Source organism: Papilio xuthus, unplaced genomic scaffold (assembly GCF_000836235.2).
Source record: "Papilio xuthus unplaced genomic scaffold, Pxut_1.1 DF828780.1, whole genome shotgun sequence".
Classification (NCBI taxonomy): Eukaryota; Metazoa; Arthropoda; class Insecta; order Lepidoptera; family Papilionidae; genus Papilio; species Papilio xuthus.
This window is the reverse complement of record NW_013529869.1, coordinates 3,113,340-3,136,971: the sequence shown is the minus strand read 5'-3', so window position 1 is coordinate 3,136,971 and position 23,632 is coordinate 3,113,340. Positions and strand designations below refer to the sequence as shown.

At 37.2% G+C, this 23,632-nt stretch overlaps 1 protein-coding gene across 1 annotated transcript in view; it reads right to left on the bottom strand.

Moving 5' to 3' along the window:
* LOC106128516 (uncharacterized) overlaps positions 1-15,259 on the bottom strand; it is a 70,051-nt gene extending 54,792 nt beyond the window's left edge. The window contains exon 1 of the mRNA XM_013326939.1: positions 15,224-15,259. The gene's annotated coding sequence lies outside the window, so the exon portion shown is untranslated. The remainder of the gene's footprint in view (positions 1-15,223) is intronic.
* Between the last annotated feature and the right edge of the window lie 8,373 nt (positions 15,260-23,632).

Below are 23,632 nucleotides of genomic sequence, written 5' to 3'. Positions count from 1 at the left end.
GAGCTCTTGTTTTTTATTTATTAATTTAATGGTATTTTCGGTCTAATTACCTACCTGCCTGACGTATAATTCATTGACTTTTGTTATAACGAGTATTTGTTGGGATATGTGGAAATGTTTTCCATTTTCAAAATATTTTTATATTTATTTTAAAATGATTTGCTGACAACCTCAAAGAGGTATGGTATGGTTTTAAATATAAAACATTATTTAAGAGAATGATATGAAAAAGAACGAGAATAATCTTTACTAAGCGCTACAGTTAAAAAATACTTTGATTAAAGGTTCACTTATTTTAATCTTGCCAAAATATACAGCTGGAATAACTCGTCAAATATATGAAAGTTTTAGATTGCGAGACTTGCGCCCACCGATCCCTGCCCTCGGTTTATTGGATCTCCTGTAAAAAGCAAAGCATTCTTGGTTTAACCCTTCACTGGCGGCTTCAAAAGAACAAACGCAATATATCGGGGCAGGGCTTAATTTGCCCGCTACCTAACTTTAATGCGAGTAGCCCGAGCGAATGCTCCAAATTACTCTGCGATATTTTTAACGCTCGGAATGCGAGCGTTTTGGGTTACGCGAACAATATTAGCTGATACTCTTCACCCGTACTCGATTAGGATTATAGGCAAAATTAAATTTTCTTTAATCATTTTTAAAGATACGACCGGTTTGATTTTTTTTCAGTCCTTGCGTTTCATATTGAGCTGAAAAAATATTTGTGATAAGAAATGTCGTTTTAATTAATCAATGGATTTAAAATGAATTAAATATTTGTTCCTAGAAAAATCTTTATCTTTCAGGTTTTCAAAACATTGGATCCTAATTTGTCTGATGACTCTATCGAAGCTGCTTTGCTGTCCGGAACCTACTACGATTTTTGTCATTATCAACCAAACATATATCTCATGCAATTTCTTCAACCAAAACAGAAGGGAGAAGATTCTTAATTTGCGAGGGCCTAAAATTTTTTCTCCGAATGATTTTCGCATCTTAGGGGACATTGGCTTCTTGCCGTGTTTACAGAAAGCTCCCGACGAGTCCCACTTTGTTGTTTAATGAAATTATCGGTTTACCGAGTAAATGAACAAAGCCAGATTTCACCGTTACGACTGCTCGGTCAAAAAAGGGAGGGGAGAGGCATGTTTTTGTTTTCCTCGGAGGTGGTCCGAATGGACTCCTTTGTGGCGTGCCTTAGCTTGCGCCGTACTTAATCAATTATGATCGATTCGTTAATTCGAGATGCAAAGGGAATTAATGAAAATTTTCGCGGTACATTTTGAGGAATTGAATGGCGGCTACTTGTAATTGGGTTAGATTTTAAAACAAGCAGGAAGGGTCTTTTTAATATTTTTAGGTCAGTTTGCACCTATTTAAAATTTACATTGATTTTTGAAAAGCATAATAAGGAAGTGTTATGTGCAATAACTTGGGAAAGATATTATCAAATCAAACTATTAATTAATGGTTAACATACCCGTGGTAACACAATGTGACAGAGTACGTGCGTGTAAGTAAACTTAACGGGAAACTAACAACAAGGAAAAATAATTTAACAAAAAGAATAGCAAAGTAAAGAAAAAGATCAAATGATTTTTAGCAAGAGCCAACAAGAGGCTCAATTAGAGACGGCCGTGAAAAGAATATGTCGACTTTCCCCAGTTGGGGCAACAGTCATTCCGCTTAATTATATAAAGTGCTTAAGTAAATGATAGCTAATTCAGCCGTGCTCGCCGTCCCGTAAACAAGAGGTGTGACTTTTCACCATTGTCGACGATCTGTCACTTCCATTTCCTGGCTTTTTTTCTTCTTTCTTTTATTGTTGCCTTTTGCAGTGAAAAGAATTCTTTTCTTTCTGTTTTTCAGAGTCTGCAATTGTCACTCCCCTATGTTTGTTACGTTTCTTGATTAAATACTGTCTTCAAAATTAGACTTTACCTTCCGTTGATGTGACAAATTTAGATGAATTTGTCATTAACCAAGTAAAAAATTGATTTTAGATTAAATTAATTAGCATAGACGTAACTTGATGTTTTCCTGCAAAAGAGATTGATTTTGACGTTTTTTGGTTAAATCTTTGAGCCATTTACATAAGTTTTTAATGAAGTACCTTGCAAAGATTTGCGCTGGAATATTTATTAGACAAACCTGTCAAATATTTTGATTTCAAATTATATTTTTTATCCGTGTCGTCGTCGTGTTGAAGCGAATTTACATTTAAATAGAACATCTGCGAGCCAGTCGACCCTCTTAAGGCCTCCGTAGCGTTTTTCTTACCGGCTAATTTGTAAATCGTTTCGTAATATCGAAAAATTAAAATGCTGATGTCATATTTTACTCCCTATTTATATGCTAATAAGCGTTCCGTGAAATCCGGGGATGCGTCGGGTCATCATTAAAATATCAATGGGTGATTTGTAAGTGCCAATTTAAGACGTTCGCGACCATATATAGTACATAGAATAATTCAGGACAGAGCGTGCAAGAAATATCAATAAGCGTTTCCTTAACCTTCTAGACGGGGAAGGGATAATGTCGGCTATTACGATTCTAAATTTTGTACAGCGTAACAACTCTGATGAGCTTTAATCTTGTCGCTTATCCCATCTCTCAAGGCGTAACATCGCTGCAATTATTTGTAAGATGGCAAGGGTTGAGAAGCGCGCAGTGAACCTAATGCCGCAATGTTCGTAAATTAAACGGCCTCCGTCGGCGAGAGACTCGGTAAATATTATTTTTTTATGTTAATCACCGCCCGATTGCGTTAATAAAGCTTTACATCTCGTAATTAGCCGACTCATTGTCTGTGGAGGCGGTGGAGCGCGCCGGCAGCCGAGCGCCAGCGCCGGGAAGATTATCTATGGCCGACTCGTGAGGAATAACAAAAATTATTTCAATTGGCGCTTAATTTACTCCTTAGAAATGCATGTTTTTGGTCGTCGCTGGAGATAGGATTCTATTATATAAAATTTATAGATGTGTAGAAAAATAGATTGTCCTGTTCTGGTTGAAATATTCAGAGATAAGAAACAAGTAATTTAACAGTTCTTAAATATTTCCTAGATGACATATCATGAGTTAGGATTAGTAATCCCATGTTAAGATGAATCCAGAGCATACATGAATAGTAAGAAGTTGTCTCATCTATAATAAATCTAATTTAAAGTTACAATTAACATGGTAGTTGCGCACACAAATCATAAATTCCGGCAGTGTGTGCCGAGCCGTTGCGGCGTCGTCACCGCCGCTACACTGGCTCCATTAATTAATAAATTAAACAATGCCGTTCTTAATTCAGAGCGGGCTCGCCTGAGCCGCACTCAAAATATTTGCCATGTATAAATCCTTGCCGCGGATGATGAAGACAACCCTTCAACGCCGGGCCTTCTTTATAGCTCTATTTGTGTATTTTAATTACTGTCATTATATGCTAATGACTACCATCCCTTTTTCTTATCCTACTAAATGGGTTATTGCCGACTTATATCTATATCGCGCAGTTTTGTTGAGTCATTTCGAAGATTTAAATAATAATAATGACTGAAAAGGATTATTCCTTTAATTTTTTCCATGGGCCCGAATGTTTTGATTAATTGTTTCGTTGCCGTTCGGAAATTTTGGCGGGTAATTTCGTTTTTGTTATTAACTTGACGAGGAAGTCGTTTGGTCACTTGGAAAATTCCTTGCGTTTTATTTTGGGAAGAAATGAATGCAAGAAACAAAATATTGAAATCTTTTGCTTTTTTATTTTATATGTAAAATCATGTTACACGTTGAATTAATTTATTATATAATAATAAAATTGTATTACATCTCGAATACAGTATCTTAAATACACTGAAAGTAAGTCATTTGTCTACTGTAATATAGGATTGGAGCACACATCTGTAGACGTGTGATTATTTTAAACAAAGCTTTGCGGCGAGACTCTCCCCACGGATGCAAATCGCAAAGACCTCGCATCTTAACGACACACATTTTCTTTCCCTCGTTCGTTGAAATCTCGAAATTCTTTTACATAATCATGTGTTGAAAATATAACAGCTTTTTAGCGAGGGGCGTTTGATAAACTCTTGTTATGTATGCATCGTGAGTCGCACCAAATAACACCTACGACAATTTAGCATAATCTTCGTCTGATTTGGTCGCACGCCGCGGCAAATAAACAGGTTTATCGTTTGTTTTATCGATAATAGTATGCAAAGACTAGGAAAGTATAAAACAAAACGAACGTATTTTTAAACATCTTTGATCACGTTACTGTTTCCGTGTTAGTTTATGAAGACGTTTCATAACAAATTAGAGTTAGTAAATTTACGTGGTTTAATCAATCGGAATAAATGTATAGTTAACACTGGTTACTTTGCTTGAATACATTTTAAAGTGATTTATAAAAAATCGTTAAAAACCTGTTTTTACCTACAAAAATGTTTCTTTTTACTTTACTTCTAATATTTGCAATAACTTTAAGAAGACATCGCCTGTCCATGTTTACAGGCGTCGTTGTTTTTTATGTAGTGTCATTTCGTCGTGTTTACGACTTCACCACTTTATTGTTATGCCGTAAGAAAGGGGTTAATGCTATTTTTTATTCAATATAACAGTAAAACACAGGTGGGTGAAAACAGTTGACTTAAATTTTAGTCAGAATATTTTAAAGACTTATATAAATTATGTTTATAAACTTCATGAAGTTACGACAAATGAAATAATTATTGTTAACATATTTCAAATTTTCTTTTCTATAATTGTAAATTTACTTTATGCTGTGATAGAATAAGCTTTAATAACATTCGTAACAAACAGATATCTTACCACGATTATGGTGTTTTAGCTCCAGATATTTCGACATACTTGCATGTGCCATGATCACGAGTTGTCAGATGTAGCGCGGTAGTGTTAAAAATGTCAAAGATAGCCGTATCGGTCAAAATACCTTCTGACTCATCGACCACTACTACTGTCCGCATTCTCGCTGCACGTTAAGTCCGCACTTAGTTAAAAAAAAGTTAAAAAAGAATAAGCTTTATCATAACTTCTATACGTATAATGTTTATACATTTATTACCATTGAAAATCAAATCGTTGAAATTTATTATAACGTACGCGAGCATAGCATGTTTCCTTGTCGCATTAGGCATAAGTAGTGCTCTCTCCTCGCCCTATTAACTGTGATATATGCGACAATTCTTTTCCCAAATCCTCGAAACAGAAGGGAAGCGGTGTCATATCGCGCGCTCGACTTGCCATCGACACTTCGCATGTGCGACTCGCTAATTCCACGTTGATAAATGATTTTCGAGAAATTTCGAATTGCAAATTTCCCTGTGATCCGTCACGATCTCAGGTATTTACGGGAAATGTGTCTCGTAAGTCTCGAGGTGCAGAAGAAAATAACGCCAAATTAAACTTTTCGAATCCAATGCATTGTGTTACGTTTTAAGATCTCTTATACGATTTAGCAAATTAGTAGCGTGCTGTTATTGCTCAACAAATTGCAATTTTATGCATTAATTATACCTACGTTTTTCTGATGTTGCTTAAGATATTTAATCTTTTATGCCAAAAAATATGTTGCTTAGTACAATTTTTATTACCAAATATTAAAAGCATTTATTAAATTCCACGTAAAGTATTTCCCAAAAGGTACAAGTTAGGCAAGGTGTACGCCCTGCGGGCGATTTGCGAAAAAGGTATAAGCAATCCAGACTAATAAGACGGGAACACGCGTCCCAAACGCGATTCACGTGTTCAGACAAAAACCGGCGATGTTCCCCTTCGAAGACATCCGCGTGTGTGATGTATGCAAAAAGGGAATTGAATAAGGTGATTTCGTTCCGCGGGGTCGCTCCCGTAGGAAAAGAATCCGCGGTAATGGCAAATACAATAAATTTTCATAAACAAATTGCGATTTGATGGCGCCGTATCGGCTCCGCGCGCGTGTGCTAACTCTCAATAGCGATTGATAGGGAAACAATGTCGGCGCGCTGATTGAATGTCAATTTGTGGGCGACGCGTCCCGCCCTGCTATGCCCTGACAACGGAATAATTTCGCGTAATGGCGTACACGTCGCTTTAACGATGTGAGCATCGGCGACGCACGCTGCGACTTCGATAGATTTGCCGCAGCCCGACACATTGGACTGAATACTTATGTCCTCGCTCCTGCTTGATAAATTACAGACACAACGTTCGCATGCGTCTTAACGATATACTTTTTATAAAAAATATACGGATAAACAAAAATTAAACATGACCATACATAATATAAGATAATATTCAGGTACCGACATACGTTACTTTCAGGAAGAAATGACCACTTAACTTACTAACTACCGCACTCAGTGACGCTTAGTGGGCGCTACGAGTGCTTATCTATACATTGTATAATAAATCTACTCTATGTGTCCCTTAAGTAACTTAAATTGAGACTTAACTTTGAGTTCGTCAGTTAATAATATTATTGGCTTAGGAATACCGGTTAAGGATATTCTACTACCGAATGCTATGTAGATGTGCTTCATACACCTGAGAAGAGCAGGGCAGACAGTGGATTGTAAATCATCGCGACCCTACCATCGCGTCACCGGCAGATATCATTAAACAACTACTGACTTATGACCTTTTCATCCACATTCCATGGGTATGAAAAAAGGAGAAACCGTATAAATAAAAGGTAAATGTAAATAACTATTCATATTACGGATACTATACATTTTTATGCGGTAGATTTTTGTCTTATTTTTGATGACTTAGCTGAATTGTGAGCAAAAGTTCTAGACCCAATTTCCTGAGCAAAGACAAAATTTGGTCTATAAATCAAAATAAAAAGTATCTATTTGATAATTGTAAAGGTTAAATTGAATTACCATATATTTTTACATTTATTGGGATATATTCAATGAATTAATAAAGAAAGATAACCAGAGAAAAATTTGAAAAGGCGTTTGAAATGTCGATTCAAAATAAAAATGTCTTACAGCTTTCGCTTGAAAAGGCCTCATATTGTTCGGTAATGTATTGAGAAGGGAATTATCGTATTCGCCTCCATATTGGTAATACGGTGACGTCACGTTGCGTCGATCTTACGGTTAGCACTCACGTGATGGGCGCCACGCCGGTGTCGTGGAGCCGTGCGAAGGAGTTTTGACTTGCAAAGCAGTCTAGAGATTTTTCAGGAGGGCGGTAATGACAGCTTGATGTGTTTCATGCACGCTTCTTGTGGAATCAGACTTTTATGTGTTTGAGGTTTTTTTTATAAAGGTATTAATGTCAACACTTTTTGCAATGGCATCATACATAAAATACTAGAAAGAAAATTAAATCCAAACTCAACAGTTATAAAAAAATTCTCTCAAAAGAAACCAAACCTCAATTCTAAAAAGGTATATTTAATGAGATTTCAAAGCAAAATATTAATTGGTACAAAAGCAAATAAGTAATAAAGTGAACTACAAATTCCTAGAGCATACAAATGCGGACTTGTCATTAAACATTCAAATATGATTTCCTCACGTATGAAGGAAACGGGATTGTCACAATCCGTATTGTTTGAGATCTCATAACGCGCGTAACCCTTTGACTCGACATTTCCATACAGAGTGGTTATACAAAACGGATACAAAGCCTCCTCCATACTTAGCTACCGGTGCGTACCTTTGACGCGCGTATGATTGCCCGCGCCCGCGACACATTGGATCTATATTGTTGTCTTTTTCAAGTTTCGTAATAAGGGATGAGGGTGTATTAAAGCCTTTTATCCGGCTCGTCACGCCACCGTGGGGTTGAGAAAGGGGTTTAAGGTGTGCAAACATTAGCTCTTTTACATTTTTGCAATTTCATCGGAGACGTCTAATGCTTGTTTGCTGAACAGTAAGTTTGGAAGAAGCTGAATCGAGTTAAAGGTGTAAATGAAAGTGTTAACAATTTTTAGGTTAAATGTTAACCCTTAATTTGTACATTTAGTAAACATATCATTGTTTGAAGATTTTACATTATAGAACAATAAAATAGTTTTGGCAATTTTTATGCGCGTGAAAAAGTTTGTCAAATGAAAAAGTCATTGACGTGTAAGGGTTGAAACTATTAAACGAAGAATATCAGAAAATCCAGTTAAAGCTAAGTTGCTCATTAAGGGAATACTAGACCCGGGGCCAAGTCTCAGGCCGCAGACTGCCTGCAAATCTTGGCTGCGTTCTCGAACATTCCAGAAGATGTTGCTCGGATTAAACGATGCAGTATATTCAACAATTACAGTACATTCGCCGGCGGCGGGGGCCCGCAGGTAACATTGCATATTTCAAGAGCGAGACAGTATTAGCTGCAGCGCTCGAGTGGAAAATGAGACCGTTTTTGGTGCCTAATTTACAGTGGCCCGTAATGTTTAGAACATATTCATTGTGCTCAGGTAAGTTTCGTTTGCTGTGTTACGTCAGAAACGCTTTATTATATTAAGCGAGCAGTTTGCGGATTTCAATGGCGGTACAATGCACAACAGTAAATGCTTGTTCAAATATTATTGTGTTTAATGCTACTTTGAGCCGATTACACAGTTCGTTTTCTATGTTTAGCTTTATGAAAATATGAGTTTTTGAATTTGAAATAGGTTTTAATTTCATTTTGTTACCATTTATGTTAGCTAAATAAATTCAGTACTTGTTTATTTAGGTTCATGTTGACCTAGTTTGCAAACGCTACTTTGTCTTTTTGATTTTATTTTAATTCTCTACGTAATTCATTTTTAAATAACACAAAAGGTTATGCTCGAGTTGCTTAAAACGATATAAAAGGGTTTTTATTACGACATTAATTACACAAGGAATGAAGGAAACGATGAAGGAGAAGCTTGGGGCCACAGTTCGGGCGCCGTTTGTCAGTCGTATCGGGTACTGTCAGATCGCTGCATCTTGCACCAGATAGCTTTATCCGCTCCGCTCTCAGTTGCCAGGTGCTTGAGCCGTTATTAATGTTCTTCCTTTTGTCTTCAGACATATTATCAATTTTAAGATTGGAATATTTGATAGACGAACGATAAAAAAACAGAGAACTCTCGATGTTAAAGTAGCGGTATTGAATCTTTTTGACAACACTTTTTATTAGTAAAAATAATTGTACTTTTATATTCTTTGGAATGTCTTGCGTCTAAACAAAAAGGGAAATTAATATTGTACAACGATTTATTTTGTAACAAAGGCAATTATTGTAAACAAAATAACATTACCGCATCAACTTCGATATTTAGCACATTATTCTAAAAGCACGTGAGGCGGCAAGCCCTTATAATTACATTCGAAACACTGCTCTTAGCAACTTTCCCATAAGAGCCCATTATTTACGCAGCCACCGTACCATTAAGATTCTCCACATATCTTCGAAAGGCGCGTTATGGTAATTATGGGTCGCCATTTTATCTCGCAACTCTTCGCGATTAGAAGTCGCGCGCTCGCTCGGCTGCTTGGAGAAATAACAAGTCCGCGAACTCGGTTCGTTTCTGAGGAGCGTTCCGAAATTAATTCGGATGGAAGATATCGGGTCGGCGCGATAGCGGCCTCCTTCCGCGCCATTTATTGCTCGTGTGGTGCCGAGCGCGGGTATCGGTGAAGGGGTAAAGAATATCAAGATGTAACGAGCACCAGCCGGAAGGCTCGCAAATGAGCTCGCCGACTTATCTGTGTTAATGTGGGCGAGGGTTAATTTTGTCTTACATGAGCAATTTGAAGATATCGCCCCCCTACGAGAACTTACATTTGTTGCTCCCTGAGCTCCGGAGAATTGTAAAGAAAATATAATCACTATTCTCGAGTCTCGCTACTTAAATATTCGCTAAGATTTCGTCTAGACAAAAGGAAAATATGGCGTACGTCTGAGGCGTGAAATGAATGCGGTGGCAGGCAAACATGGATGGATGGTGTGCAAATAGGAGTAGCATGTATTAGGAAATGAAATTAAGCGTCGAGAGCGATCTCATCTCGTTATTAGGCGGGCGGAGGCCGGCGTTTAGCACAATGACAGTGCTGAGGGCGCTGGTGGCGAGCGCTGCTGCATGGAACGCGCTACGTGAATGTACGCAGGGCCCCCGGCGTGGCGCGGCGCTACAGACATAGTCTCGATATTAAATAATAATAATATTTTCAGGCATGTTAACTATATTATTAACAAAATTGCATTATATAGATACGTCTGATTTGTTAAAGGATGATTTTTATGTTTATTAAACCTTACTTTTAATTATTTATTTTTAAATGCGAACGTAAAATAATCATTTAACTCGCATTGACTTTATTACTCTTGCGCTAATGCCATTAAAATCATCGCGAGTTATTCAAAGTCTACGTAACGTTAGATAAAAGTATAATATTAGGCATGCAGACGAGAAATTTCCCACGGTTAAATATTAAAGAAATCTGTAAAAGTTGGCCTCATGTAATATGCAGCAAGCGGGGTGAGGGGCGAGAGAAGGGAGCACAGTTCGCGGCGCTCGGCGCATCGCATATTTTGTGCAAAAACCGCGCTCCAAAGCCAACTTCCCACACTCTACATCGTTTGCTTAAATTCTTATATATTAAACTGATTTTTATATTCATCGTATATTTTTAAATCCTTGCTTCTTTGTGAGGCGATGCGATGAACGGTTTAACTGAAGCTGTACAAACGCTTTTGTATGAGACAAGTAGCTACAATCCTAATTGCAAATATTGCAACATTTTTTAAATGTACAAGTGTAATTGCTAATTTGGGATAATGGACGTATGACACCCATATAAATTCGCACAAAATATAAAACTCGTATAACGCTTACTCTAAACAAAATTTTACATCAATTAAATAAAATAAAACTGACAAAATGTCTACGAACTAGCACAGCTTAATTATATTTGTTTACAGCCAGCATAATTTATATCTTAGATGAGGCTTGGCTTGTATTTGCACAAACGTTTGCGGCGGGCGCTAGGTGCGAGCTCAAAGGCGGGGTTCACACGGCCGCGGCGTCAAAAGGATTGACCGAAACACGTCGGGTCGGCTTGTTTAGACCACATTTCGTTTCCCCTTAACTATCGTTTACACGAAAACCGGACATTTAAAATCTTTGTCAGATTTATTTAGATAAATGACACGATTTTTGGGTTTTGGTAGTTTGATTAGGTTGATCTTAAATATTTGATTAAAGTCGAGAATTGTTAAAAATAGTATTGATGAGATAGTGTAAAATAACAAGACATAGACAAATCTTATTATCATAAATCAACACGAACGATTATGTTAAATAAAGAAATTTTTGTTCAAAACAATTATTCGAAAAGTGTTCATAATTCAAAGCTCTTTTTGTAAAAAAAAACCATTAAAATGTTATTAAAAATGTATATCGTCTTTTATATAGATAAGTTTATTCATAGTGTCATCTATTAAACGTCTATAGGAGGTGTAAAGAGCGAGGTAGCCGGGCAAAGGAGCAACAGACGCTGAGGAAACACAGCTGTTTACGTGAGGGCTCCGCAAACACCTGCACCTCCTTTGGCGCTCTGTTTGCACGACACCTAGTTCAATTACATCTCTTGCTGAAGAGTCGCTCAAACAACTATTGCACTCGCTAAATAATAAATGACGATTAATTAGTCTCGATACTTCCTTTGGTGGAGTCGGAGATACAGTTTTTATTTTATTGGTTTTGTGAAAGTTATTATATAAACATTAAATTCTAAATTTAAAATGTTAAACCCATTGAAAGTTTCATATTCAAAAGCGAAATAAAATAATATAAATACGACTAATAAACTTTATCAAACTTTTCATAAATATTTTACCGTGGAAAAAAATAAGTACAAGGTTTTATACACTCAAACGTTCACCCGAACAGTATATTTCCCGCATCGTATAGTCGAAAGCCCTCCATCGTGTTCGCGATGTTGACTTCTGTAAATGATACGGCCTCGACTCTCGACATAATCATAATACCCTCCAGTGCATCCGACAACCCTTCTACATCCATAAACCGTCAACAAATCTTAGCGGGCGTTCGGCATCTTTATATGTGGAATAGGACGATCCTTTAACCCAACGTAATGGCCAGGTTTACTGAGCGGACCGTCGTAAAGTGTCCCGCGCGCGGACCGCCCGGGCCCCACTACAGGACCCTTCCAAATTTCACGAACTATTTCCCCGTACTAGCCCTCCGCACTCAGCTTTTTTTGTCGACTTTATTGTCCGGATTTTCTGCTCACCTTTATCGTTATTGTGTCCGCTCGAGTTCATAAAGGGCAGTACTACACTATTAAGACCTCATAACCGTGGGAAAATTTCTTTAGCCACCCACAGACTTTTTTGCCTTCGATATTAGAAAAAAATCTTGGTTATGTTATGAATAAGCTAATATTGTATTAATTATAATGCTTAGCTGTCAAAAGCAATGGATATTTGTGTATATTTTCTTTTTAATACGCAAATAAATCGTTAAAAAGCCGCAATGTCGCGTCAAAAGTGATTTTAGGCAATAAATTCGTTGTATAAATAAAGCGTAATGGAATGGGCGTGTTAATTGATTGGGTGCGAGGATGTTCTGTCCGGTTCGCCCCGTGCCAACGTGTCCGGCGAGCAGTCATTGCGTCGATGATAATTGCCGGAACGCCGGACGCCGCATAAATTCAGCGTATCGGCGTGGAATTGAACGGAAACACACCCAACGTGGAACGTACGTGTTGCGTGGATGCTAGGGCTCTAGATTCTAGATGAGACATGGTCTCGATTTTAACAGCTAATGTTAATATTTTGCTATAAATTTGGTAAAACTCTTATTATGTAATTTACCTAATTACTCATGTGAAAGGCAACACACTTAATACAATGATGAGCTTTATTTGAACATTATCTGCCCTTGTCCCTACGCGGTGGTGGTACAGTATGCGCTTTATTCCATCACTATGAGTCGTCATATCTAAATTCATATCCTCTTTCACACAATCCATCCATACTTTTCTCAATCTCATTACTTTCTCATTTATGTAATCTCCTTTACATGCGCCACTTTTGAACTTAACATACTTGATAAATAAATATAATGCAAATGTGTATTAATGTATATGATTTTTGTAATCTGCGTGTGTACGCTCTCTATATCTTTGTTAGCTTTATCGCACTGAGGACAGGAGGCCGGTGCATACGTTCCCGGCGGAGATGAACGCATACGATTACGCGCCGAGGCCGAGCCACAGGTGGCGAATAACATTTTTCAGCGCACGGGGCGGGCCATAGCCATCGCATCGCCTGCCCCAGTGAGCCTTAATTTCACCATTCGTTCAATGATTTGAACATTTTGTTTTTATTGAAAATCGCTGGAAACCAGTTGCTTTTATCGTATTGGTGTTTTGGTTAACACTTAAAATATAACGGAATTTGACATTTTTTTTTGAGTTTTAAGAGAACAAGTTCTTAGGAAAAAATGTATATGGGTATTAATTTGAATAACATCCTTTTTTTCGGACATATATCGAAACTTTATAGCTGACATTCACTAGTTCAACAAAGCTTCATCTTGAATTCTTCGCTGAAAATGTTATTTTACTCATTTTATTTATATTTGTCTCCATTGTAACACCATATTATATTTTTCTCTGTTATGAGACCATCGCGGGACTAATTCACGGCTGAAGGGTGCACGAAATAATTATTAGTCGCTTGACAAATTGCCGGTAAAGCCTACGTGTCGCAGGAACAATTTGATACAATTTTCACCTCCTTTCCACATACGGGACGTCATTTGCATATAAGCGGGGTGAGCTTATGCAAATATTTTTTACGTACTGTTTGCCCACCCTACAGGAAAAGGAAACACTTCGGGTGCGCATTTTAAAAAGATTTACGCCCTTTGTCGGATCATTAAGTACGGAACTAATTTGCTTACCTTTGAAATGTGTTAAGGTTGCGCACCGGATAATTACTGACGGGTAAACGTCGTCGTAACGTGATATGCAGATTTCCTACGGGCCGCGGGAAAATGTATTTTTTCTTACTTTTTCCATTCCTCAACGGGAGAACACTTAAGAGATTTTACTTCAAATTTTTTTTGGTAATACAATACTAATATATGCAAAGTGGACGAATAAAATTTGATGTGAAGAATAAGAATCTTTAGGTGGGGATTTTTTTAATTTGCACAGCGAGCTACAAGGGCGTAACTTCTGAGCGATATTAAGCATGTGGGAATCGTCGAAATTAAATTTTCTTTGTTTTCTTTCGTAGTCTGCGGGCCCGCGGCGTTATTAAATTTCCTTGTGTTTTTTAACACAGGCGTATCATTAGATTGAGGGTTTCCGTCAAGAGGAAATTGTGGCGGCCGAGGGGAGAAAGCTGAGCACCTAAACATATTGAAAAAATAAAAATCCTGGCTACTTACCGCTCATTTTTACTCGAAATGTTGCTCTACTTTAATTTTACTTAAAAAAATTAAACTTAGTGTTTATTTATTTTTTATTACTGAATGAATTCATGTCTTCTTATAGAAAACAAGTATGGATTACAAATAAATTATATACAAAAGGTAATTTTAGAATTGTTACAGTTGTTATGATTCTAAATGAAAAGGAGGAATTTTCGACCGCGGCGGTACTTTCAGTTGGACCGCAAACAAAGTGGAGATACTTTCGAAACGCGCCCGCAACGGAGCACGGAAAGACGTTTGAAGTGGTTTCACGAAATGACTATCGCCGCGACAGAATTTCACCGTTACGTTTGGAAATTTCACCTTAAATATACATATTACATTACGTGAAATTGCCCATTTTTTCCACTCTCCACCCTAGCAATTAGGGTAGCTTGTGTATAAATATTGCACGGCCCTCATTAATGTGCGTGTTCGTTTAAGGACCTATATATTTTTACGGTGCTTTTTGGCCGGCGCGTCTGCAAGGAACTGCGTCGTGGGATGTAATGAATAATTAAGACATGTTGTGGTTGTACCTCCGCCTCCCCTGGGAACTGACAGTTTTTTTCTTTCCTTTCAAGGTTGCGGTAAAAAATTGACTTTGATAAATTCAGCAAGGGTGTCGTTTATTTTGATAAAAAGGTTTACTTTTGCTGCAAAACTCGGCGAGCCTTAAAGGTAAAAGCTAGGAATATTAAACTACTGGTGTAGATTTTTTTCTCTTCGTTGTCTTCGAGCTTGGTAAAAACGATATGCTTATCAGTTAAACAAAAAATAAATAAGAAGAAATATAATATATAAACTCACCTTGATCCGTAGGAGAAGGTAGGCTGTGCCTCAGTAATGTCTGTAACAAATAAACGAGCAATTTAATAAAATATGTCATAACAAAATTAATTGTAAAAAAGGAAAACAAAATTTAATTAAAAACGACACTTGTTAAATTTCATTAATCAACGCTCCGAAAAATTTCAAATTAAAATTGAGTTAAAATTAAAATATGAAAAGTTCCGATGATAAAAAGCCTCCTTCCGAGATTGCATTTCGACAATTAACGCATTAAGACTTCTCTCGCCAATAAAGAGCAACTCTCTCTTAATTAACGGTCCCTGTTAAAAATTGAGTACAAATTCAAGTAGCAGTCCCCCAGCAAGCTTGCTGGGGCGGGATCTAGTGAATGGCCTGTAATATTTTAGTTTGCTTGAAACAAAAACGTCTCAGCCCGAGGCCGCGGCGAGGGGCCGACGTCTCTCAGCTGAGGAGCTGTCACGTAGACACAATAAGCCTTTTAATTCGATTCGTCAAGACGGACTCACGAGACAAAGGGCCCGAGTTATCATTCAATGGGGCACTCTTACCTTTTCTTATTACTTACTTCGTCTCGACTTTCTTTCGTGTTAATACGACTATACATGAGATTGTGATAGTGGATATCTTGTGCTTATTTTTTGGACCAACATATCTGTCGGAGAATTGATACAGTGTTTCTTGTTATAGTTAAACAAATTTACTAAAAACTAAATACCCTAGCTCTTATAAGAATAACAGACGATCTATCGAAAGTAAACTATTATGTCGAATGAAACAATTACAGAAAAATAATTAAATTAGAAAATGAACAATATTTTAAAAATTCCATATAAACACTTTTACTTTAATTTGCAAAATTTGTTTTTGAATTGTCTCACTCATCCGTAAAAGCTAGATGTTTATAAAAAAAGTAGTGAAATTATTTTTCGATGTTGTGATATATCTTCAAATCTGCACTCCGTGTGCGCCCGGTCGTCGAAATGCAGTTGATCCCGTGCGTCGCCGTGACCCGACTGCCGATTTACAGATAACTGCTTTATTTGTTGCCACCACTCTTTTAAACTGTCCACATACATGGGTCGTATATTGTTTTAAAAAGATTTAGTTATAGATGTATTTCACGTAACACCTCTAAAGAATTTAATATAACTAAAAATTACCTTATATATGCTGGCTACATTAAGTAGAAACAATTTTAAAAATAAATTTAGTTAATATCATTTGCTTTATTGCAGGGTTTATACATTAATATATGATATAAAACCTGTTTTATATTAGGTAGATATAGAAACTAATGTCATCTGTACCAATCTGGAACGAATCTCATTTAATTAAGCGACGGCTATTAAGCCCCCGCCCCTACTCCATTGCTTACGATTTTCTTAATTTCCTTTAATTTGTAAAACCATCCGCACAGACGAAATATGAGTATAGTAGATTAGTCACTTGACAAACATTTAATTTATGCCTCAGTTAAAATAATGTTAGTTATACGATTGTGTAGATTTATAGAAAAAAAAACAGAATAATAAATTAGTGTACTTTAGGTTTCCATTGTTAAACACTCGTACAAAAATATGTTGGCTAAACATACGTCAAACAATATTTGAAACATTGATTTATGTAATATAGCTGTCGCCCGCGACTCCGTCCGTGAGTTTATTAGTACCCTATGTGTTCTACATCTATGACAAATTTCAGCAAAATTCGTGCAGCCGTTCTGCAGATACCTCCAAACATCCATCGATTCATCCATCCATTTAAACATTCGCATTTATAATATTAGTAAGAAGTAATATGTATGTAGAAATATAGAACTCATTTAATTACGCTAATGGAGGAGTTAATTGCAGATGTTATTCTCGAGGGATACGACTGCTAACTAAATGAAGACGAATGATGCATTATCGTACAGTTTTTAATTGAATTTATCTTGAGAAACGACTTTTGACTTTGAATCTCATGATTTATTTGCAGTTATTTTTACTTACAGGTACATGAGAAAACAGAAAAAAATGGTTACATAATTTAATATGTCATCAGAAAATCTTTTGTGATCTTATGTGATTTAACCATTTTTTTCTTTGAAAACCGTTGTTATCAGAGTCAGTTAACCCTTGCAAATACTTTTAGAGTATCGTATAAATTTTACCTTGTTCATAATAAAATTATTAAATTTTATAAAAGCCGTTCATCACAGTCCCATTAAACGGCCATTAAATCACGCTAATTGCGCTTTCATGGTGCTTTGTTTTTATTTGCGGCCCATTTTTTGTTGTCCGCAAAAGCAACGCTTTGACTGGAATTCCTTTATTTGCAGCAAACAGCCTGTTTACCAACAGCCGCCGGCGACAAAGGCTATACAAAAATTATGTCGATAAATTACAAAGAAAGAAGTGAAAATCTTTCACGGCAAAATATGTTCCAATTTTATTTAACAATGAATTTTAAAGTTTTGAATGCATTTTTGAAACGCAACAAAAATAAAAGTACGTAACATATTATTATTATACCGCCTTCTTAAATCGTTACAAAGATAATCATCTTCGTTCATCTTATGAAAACCCCGTTTCCACTGCTGAAATATCAGTAATAAGTCTATATCTTTTAAGTTAACTATTCTCAAACGACAAAAAAAAAACATATTTCTTTTTTTTATTTAGATCTTAATCATATTAACGATCACTTATAGCAACAAGCCGGTGGTAATTATGTAGGAACTAATCATGAAATGGCCTTTAAAAAGTATCTCTTTGATGCTGGCGCAGGAAGTGACGTCGTCCGGGGTATTGTGAGCGCTCGACGCCCTGCGGTCGCCCCACTCATATTCTTAATTGTTTTCTTTCTGCTAAAGCACTCGCGTACAATACATAATGGACACTAGCTTTGATCTGCCTTTGAGTGTGCCACTATACTTTATATTACACTAAACTTGTATATAGAAAACCTATACATAGTAGACACAAGGTTAGTCATTTATCGCCACAACGCTCAAATGAGCAGACGTATGGACAAAAAATATTTATTTGGAATTTATTTTAATTTTGGTAACATGTCGATTGTTTTACATCTTACATTTTGCATCCAGTAGAGTAACAAAAACATATAATATATTAAATTTTAATTGATTACATTCACACGCAAGTACCATTTGTTACAAGGACCATCGTATCGTCATCGACAAATTTTTTATTTAAATTTGTGTAGCGGGCGTAAAGTATACCAAAAATCTTATATTAATTTTGACATAGTTAATGATACAACGGCGCTTGTCGCAAATATTTTGTTCTAGGCCCACATAATGACAGGAGGAATGACGTCATAAGGCTTAATTTTTTTTAAAACAGCCCGGATAAAAGTGTAACGTGACATTCGTAACGATCACAAAACAAAGCACAAATTACGTGGCAGGCATCGGCTGAGCCTGTGTGCGGTAGTTAAGCTGAAAGTTCGGCTGTGTGCGTGCGCCTGAATTAGACGCGAAACTTTCAAAGTTTTCCCAAATTTCTGCCCCCGCGGACCCCTCGCGCCCCCGTCGTCCGGGATCGATAGCGGCGCCGAGCGAGCGACGACTCCCGCATCCCTGCCTCCTCGAAATATCGGACAGCATTTCCACTTTGTACTACACGGTATACTCTGATGACATTTTACTATGTAGGGTATTTGAATAAAAATATTTTTTTTTCCTGAAACAAAATTGTGTTGACTAAATTCAGAAGCACCTTGTCAACGCTACGGTGGTCCTAAATATTCAAAACCATGAACTATTCGTTACACTAACAATCTTTAGGCGGTAAGACAATGACCTCAAAACTTGTAACATAAATTTTCATAAAGTATGTTTGCAGTTTGGTGACTAAATTATGACATTCACTTGGATAGATCCAAGTGAATGGAGAATTTTAGGCTTCCTGAAGACGTCCATCTTTGTAGCGTCTTTATATATTACTGAGTTGGTAGATATATCGCGTGTGCGAGACCCTGACAACTGTCACAGCACAAAACGATATCGACAAGTGAAAATTGGTCGCGTGGCATCGCTTGTCATTAATTGCGGGATTTGCGATGATCTCGAGCGCCGGTCGGGAGGGCGGCACTCCTGGGAGATATCGACTCGCCAATTGCGTTGACAGCGACCCTTCGCGACTGGACACCACTCGAGGTGGGAAAAACTACAGGCTGACACTACTTAACGAACGGCACAGCGCTCGGGAATTTTCCTGAGTGCTTGTTAATGTTTTATGGGCGGAAGTTTTTCGAAGTAATGCATAGATTGACACGCTAAGTGTACCTTCATAATTTAACATCTACCCGCCGCACCTCACACGAGCTTTTACCTTTTTAACAACACGTTCTAGCTTGCCATTAGACATCATAATTACGAACCTCTACTATCAGAATGAAAGTTAAAAGCGGTAGAAAAGTTTGTTGATTTATAACAATTAGTATTTGAAATATTGATGGTATAAGGAAAGGGACGAGGGCCGACAAATCATATAAAAACCGCCCCGGACGGAGGAAGCACTGGCCCGCTGCTCGGGGACTTTATTTAGAAATGGAAAGTCTAAAAAATAAACGACAGCCGAGTGCGGGGGAATGATTTACAGGACGCGGCGCGGCACGGTACGGCGCGGCGCGGGGAGGCTAGTGCGCGGGCCTTCGATTATCACAATGATATTTCTCGATATTAAAGTGTTGTCAAGAGAACTGCGGACAATATGACCCAAGGAAGATTTATTGGTCAATTCAACGTGACGGCAACGGCCATTATGATTATTTCATTATATTGTCGGCGCCGTAAAAACGGTTAGTATTATATTTTATTGCAGGTTCGCGGGTGAATTTTTATTTCAATATTTTATTGCGTTGTAAAACGGATCTATAGTGGGTTTTGCTTTTGTAATTTTACATACAGTACACTTTAGGGGTGGATTGGACTAATCGAAGCGCAGTTTGTCGTTTATGACATCCCGTGATTATTTAATTCAATTCGTAAACTATGAACTATCTGCCTATAATACTTAAAATCTGCTATCTATAAATGTGTACATCGTTTCTATACTTTTGTAAGTGCGATATGTTGCCATGATTTGTGTGTCTCGACGGTATCGGAGGGTTGTGGGTCGCATGTCGATGGCACGTGCTGTGCCTTACGCAAACCTTTTGTAAACTGCTACTAAGACCATTTTGTAAAACAATACTGAAGTAAGTAATATGAATTTAGACTATCGATGAAAAAGATCTTGTAATAATCTCTATTTGGAAGATAAGAAAAGTATGAGTAAAAGAAGCAATAAATTTGAGGTATAATAAAATATATTGGCATTGCAAACCAATAAAATTCTGTGTAACCCTATGTGTGCATTTACGTATTCTTTCACGGTAGCATAAGCGCGGACAAGAGCATTGCTGGTTTATTGAATAAGTGCGTGAGTCACGCTGGCATGCTCCGCTGCTCTCCCCATACGTTTTGTTACATCGAAGGTTACGCTAGCTCTCTTCTATCCGTTACTTTTTATCCAGCTAATGCTACCGGCGACATGTGTCCGAACACACTTTTGTAATGCTTATGAGTCTTCAAAGTTATAGTCGTTTAAAGCATCGCAGTTTACTAACGGCCAGTAATATATCTTGGTATTGTTAACAAAATAAATAAATAGAACCGTTAAGAAAATCTGTCATTTTTTATTTTTTGTGTATCAACAAAATGCGTTTTTCTATATATGTAATGTGCTCGTACCTTTAATCGACAATCTTTTTGATCGATGTATATGTATGGATCGAAGGATTGTACAGACAACTCTATCCGAATCTAGGAGAAAATCCTGTGCGATTGATTGATAACTCATAGGCGTTATATAATACTGCTATATAATGTTGCCAACAGACACTCGGTATGAGGTAAGAAGAGTTTAAAAGAGGTGAGTGAGTATAATGAGCAATCAGCTCACGATTCTCTCATTGTGAATCTGTGGCAAGTTATCGCGGTGCTCGAGCGGTCGGGCGTTCGGGCGGTCGCACACCGGGCGAAACTTATCCGCTATTTGAATAGCTTCACATCAGCGCTGAATTTGTAAAGAGTCTACGTGCACCGCATGCATATGCCAAGCTTTATCTTCAAGCGCTCTTACTGTTAAAGTTTTCGTTCACAGGTTGAATGGTGTGCGGTGCGCGCTCGTGTTCACAACGAGCGGACACTGCGTGATTATTTACATACGTATATTGTTGGATTGTTTTTACATACATAAAAATATGGCATTTAAACTCTACAGTGACTGGTAACACTAAATATTAATTTCGGAAGCAATAGATATATTTTTGCTACCATTTATTGAGATATGAAAATTAAAGAAATAAAAAAATATTATGTCTAACTTTGGTACAAAATAAGTAAAAGATTTTTATAAATATACTAGCTGTCGCCCGCGACTCCGTCCGCGCGGGATTAAAAGTAGATGTCGGCCGATTCTCAGACCTACTCAATATGGTCACAAAATTTCATGAGAATCGGTCAAGCCGTTTCGGAGGAGTATGGAAACGAAAATTGTGACACGAGAATTTTATATATAAGATATTTCCATTTTTCATATTTTTGTTTAACGAAAAACAGAAATCTTTATTATCTGGTAACCCTAATCGCAAGTGAGTATAGAATTGTATTGTGTGTTTAACACAAAGCCGCGAATGGCAGGTTCCGGCGCGCGCGCCACTGATCTCGTTCGCAGTCTGTCCATTGTACTGTGCTCAGGGGGAGGTTGAGTTTTTGCTTTTCCTTATAAAATAAAATATTCCATATTGACATGCAAGTTTCAAAAGATATGACAACTTATTATTATTTTTATATTGGTATAAGTTACTTAACAAAATATATTTTACAAGTGTCAGCTCAATCCATTCGAATTGATAAAAGATAAAATTATTACTATTTTTATAAAATAAAACTCCACAGACATTCTATGTTCAAATAAAATTAAAAATACACTTATTGACTATAACTATCGCTTCTAGATTTCAAAAGTATTGGATTAATGTTTTGTAATTACTACATAAATAGAGATATTGCATAGAAGGAACTGTCCATTGTGTGAATTCTAAAGGACAGATTTAAGCCTACTTATTATTTAATTATCCTATGGGAATGGCTCGTGCCTCGAGTAAGTCTAACTAGCGGGACCGTCTGAAGGCTCGTCAAGGGCCCGGCTACCGCCTTGCTTCGGCCACACGACAGTCTAATTAATAAGGCATAGACATCGGATAAGGCGCCACACTCATTACCTACCTACTGTATAATGTGAATGAAGTCTGCAAATTAGACATCTAGTTCAGTCATTGGTGGAATCTTGTTAAATAAAATATTTTTTTTTAACCAACAATTTAATAATTTTAACCAACAAATTTGTTTAAAACTATTTGAATGAGAATAATACTAAAATATTATATATAACTGGTAAAAAGGCACAATCTTATTTATACGTCTCTAATTAATCAAACGACAAAAGAGGACAAACTCGTAGGTACACATCGCAATACAAATGGACGCAAAAACAGGATGGCAAAATAATTTGAATACGTAACGAATCGGAGGGTAACGTACGGTCGGGCCATTCTTTAACTTACTCTCCTCTGGATAAAGAGCTAAACTTGTTTTTAAGGGATGACCGATCGCAAAAATTTATGTATCGTTCACAACGCCGCCGGCCGAGTTCAACAAAAACACGTTATAGCAAGGGTAGATACAGGAAGACGGCAGATGGAAGGAAGAATTATGTTCCCCGCAGGCTGATGAGGAAAATGCGATTGTGAACTTTTCGCCTCTATGCAAATCGGACGACGGAGACGATATACGCCGGACCCGTCGGATTCCGTCGCATCGATATGTCGCCTCCATTTACAGATTTGAATTCCCGCACCAACAAACACGCGGCGGACGCCGCCACGGGGTGTGTTTTTTGTTTACGCGGCTGAGGTATATTCATAGCTACTAACTTTACGTAAACTTTGATGAGCGTTGCCTCCACTCAATGTATTCAAATTGATTCATTGAATACCGATTGATGGATGGCCAACTTGAGAAAATATTTGAGCTCAAATTATTGTAATAACACGCCTTAAACATAATGTAGTTGTTCTTTCCTTATTTCACGCTTAATTCAATTATTATAGTCTCGGCTTTATATTTGTTTCACGTAAGGTTTGAATGTTTTTTAATATTAGAACGATAGGCACTGTTTAGTTAGGGTTAGTTATTTTATTGAAATACAAATGAGTGTCGGAGGAATGGACCCGAGCGCGGCGTGTGCTCCGAATAAAAGGGCCGTATTAGAATAATTTGCCACCGAACGAGCACAATTCTTCACATGGAGAGGCCTTAAATTTCACTATTTTACATACTCGGGATTATCATAT